Raw genomic sequence first — 3,692 nt, 5'->3', positions numbered from 1 at the left:
CCCCACAGGCATGGCTTAGTTTCATTGAGTTAGACAAGGCTGTGGTCCTAGTGTGATTAGATTGACTAGTTTTCTGTGAGTATGGTTTCAGTGTGTCTGCCCTCTGATGCCCTCTTGCAACACCTACCGTCTTACTTGGGTTTCTCTTACCTTGGACATGGGGTATCTCTTCATGGCTGCTCCAGCAAAGTGCAGCCGCTGCTCCTTACCTTGGACGAGGGGTATCTCCTCAACGCCGCCCTTTCTGACCTTGAACTTGGGATAGCTCCTCTAGGCCCTCCTGCGCCTGCGCAGCCATGGCTCCTTGGATGTGGGGTAACTCCTCTTGTCGCCACCCCTGACTGCAGCCATGAAATTAAAAGACACTTACTCCTTGGAAGGAAAGTTATGACCAACCTAGATAGCATATTCAAAAGCAGAGACGTTACTTTGCCAACAAAGGTTCGTCTAGTCAAGGCTATTGTTTTTCCTGTGGTCATGTATGGATGTGAGAGTTGGACTATAAAGAAAGCTGAGCACTGAAGAATTGATGCTTTTGAACTGTGGTGTTGGAGAAGACTCTTGAGAGTCCCTTGGACTGCAAGGAGATCCAACCAGTCCATTCTGAAGGAGATCAGCCCTGGGATTTCTTTGGAAGGAATGATGCTAAAGCTGAGACTCCAGTACTTTGGCCACCTCATTCGAAGAGTTGACTCATTGGAAAAGACTCTGATACTGGGAGGGGTTGGGGGCAGGAAGAGAAGGGGACGACAGAGGATGAGATGGCTGGATGGCATCACTGACTCGATGGATGTGAGTCTGGGTGAACTCTGGGAGTTGGTGATGGACAGGGAGGCCTGGCGTGCTGCGATTCATGGGGTCACAAAGAATCGGACACAACTGAGCGACTGAAGTTCAGTTCAGTCGCTGAAGTTCAGTTCAGTTCAGTCACTCAGTCATGTCTGACTCTTTGCGACCCCATGAATCACAGCATGCCAGGCCTCCCTGTCCATCACCAACTCCTGGAGTTCACCCAAACTCATGTGCATCGAGTCAGTGATGCAATCCAGCCATCTCATCCTCTGTCGTCCCCTTCTCCTCCCGCCTTCAGTCTTGCCGAGCATCAGGGTCTTTTCCAATGAGTCAGTTCTTTGCATCAGCTGGCCAAAGTATTGGAGTTTCAGCTTCAGCATCAGTCTTTCCAATGAATATTCAGGACTGATCTCCTTTAGGATGGACTGGTTGGATCTCTTTGCAGGGACTTGGAGAGTCTCCAAGGGACTCTCAAGAGTCTTCTCCAACACCACAGTTCAAAAGCATCAATTCTTCAGTGCTCAGCTTTCTTTATAGTCCAACTCTCACATCCATACATGACCACTGGAAAAACCAAAGCTTTGACTAGACGGACCTTTGTTGGCAAAGTAATGGCTCTGCTTTTTAATATGCTGTCTAGGTTGGTCATAACTTTTCTTCTAAAGAGCAAGCATCTTTTAATTTCATGGCTGCAGTCACCATATGCAGTGATTTTGGAGCCCCCACAAATAAAGTCAACCAGTTTCCACTGTTTCCCCATCCGTATGCCATGAAGTGATGGGACCGGATGCCATGATCTTAGTTTTCTGAATGTTGAGCTTTAAGCCAACTTTTTCACTCTCATCAAGAAGCTCTTTAGTTCTTCACTTTCTGCCATATGGGTGGTGTTATCTGCATATCTGAGGTTATTGATATTTCTCCTGGCAGTCTTGATTCCAGCTTGTGCTTCATCCAACATGGCATTTTTCATGATGTACTCTGCATATAAACTGAATAATTAGGGTGACAATATACAAGCCTTGATGTACTCCTTTCCCGATTAGGAACCAGTCTTTTGTTCCATGTCCAGTTCTAACTGTTGCTTCTTAACCTGCATGCAGATTTCTCAGGAGGCAGGTCAGGTGGTCTGGTATTCCTGTCTCTCTCAGAATTTTCCACAGTTTGTTCTTATCCACACAGTCAAAGGCTTTGGCATAGTCAATAAAGTAGAAGCAGATGTTTTTCTGGAAGTCTCTTGCTTTTTCGATGATTCAACAATGCTGGCAATTTGATCTCTGGTTCCTCTGCCTTTTCTAAACCCAGTTTGAACATCTGGAAGTTCATGGTTCACATATTGCTGAAGCCTGGCTTGGAGAATCTTGAGCATTACTTTACTAGCGTGTGAGATGAGTGCAATTGTGTGGTAGTTTGAGCATTCTTTGGCATTGCCTTTCTTTAGGATTAGAATGAAAACTGACCTTTTCCAGCCCTGTGGCCACTGCTGAGTTTTCCAAAATTTGCCGGTGTATTGAGTGTAGCACCTTCACAGCGTCATCTTTTAGGATTTGAAATAGCTCAACTGGAATTCCATCACCTCCACTAGCTTTTTTAGTAGTGATGCTTCCTAAGACCCACTTGGCTTTGCATTCCAGGATGTCTGGCTCTAGATGAGTGATCATACTATCATGATTATCTGGGTCATGAAGATCTTTTTGGTATAGTTCTTCTATATAGCCTTTTTGGATAGAGAAGGCTTAGAAATGGACTGTGATGCCCTCTTTGTCTTGTGAGCATTTTGATAAGTCTGACTTTAAGATTTTAGCCAAAAGCCTTTTAGATGTAGGCCAATTATTTGATGCTTCTGGGTCTATTCCCTTCAGCATACCTTCCAGATAAAATATGAAATTAGGGAGAAGTTGTTGCACATTTTGTTAAGGTTCTTTTAATGTGTGATCATGACCAAGAAATCAGATTCATTTAAGCACGTTCAAGGTTCTGTGTTTCTTCATGGGCATTAGCTCTTTGTGTGTGTGCTAAGTTGCTTCAGTCGTGTTCAACTCTTTGCAACCCCATGGACTCTAGCCTGCCAGCGGGCATGAATTCAATCCCTGGCTGGGGAACTAAGATTCTGCATGCCATGTGGTCAAAGAAAATGTTTTTTCCCAATAATGTTAAGAGGAAAAAGCATTTGAGACTAGTGCTTGTTTGAGACTGAAGCAATGTACAAGAAGCAAAAGTGATGTATGTAACCAAGTATTCAAAATGGTTTTTAACAACATTCCAGAAAATGTTTTCCTTACAAAAACTTTCTCACCCAAAGCAAGAATGATTATTTGCAAAAATCTCAACTGACACAATTGAGCGACTGCACAACAACAACCACCAAAAGTAAAATTCATATCATGCTGAAATAATTTAAAAGGTATGCATTGTTTTCCAGATCCTTACCAAAGTATAGCCCATGGGCCAGAACCATTAGCATCATCTGGGAATTGTGAGAAATCCAGTCTCTGGACCCTTCCAGGCCTACTGAATTAGAATCTACATTTTAACAATATTCCCATGTGACTTGTAAGCACATTAGAGTTTTCAAAGTCCCATTTTTGATATTGTAGAATTGTTCATAAGGCCAGTTGTTGAAATGATTCCATTTAGCATTTAAATTGGAGAAGGCAATGGCACCCCACTCCAGTACTCTTGCCTGGAAAATCCCATGAAGGGAGGAGCCTGGTAGGCTGCAGTCCACGGGGTCGCTAAGAGTCAGACATGACTGAGCGACTTCCTTTTCATTTTTCACTTTCATGCATTGGAGAAGGAAATGGCAACCCACTCCAGTGTTCTTGCCTGGAGAATCCCAGGGACGGGGGAGCCTGGTGGGCTGCCGTCTATGGGGTCACACAGAGTCAGACACGACTGAAGTG

Source organism: Bison bison, unplaced genomic scaffold (genome assembly GCF_000754665.1).
Source record: "Bison bison bison isolate TAMUID 2011002044 unplaced genomic scaffold, Bison_UMD1.0 scf7180017864134, whole genome shotgun sequence".
Taxonomy (NCBI): Eukaryota; Metazoa; Chordata; class Mammalia; order Artiodactyla; family Bovidae; genus Bison; species Bison bison.
The sequence above is the reverse complement of the archived record's forward strand: the minus strand, read 5'-3'. Positions refer to the sequence as shown.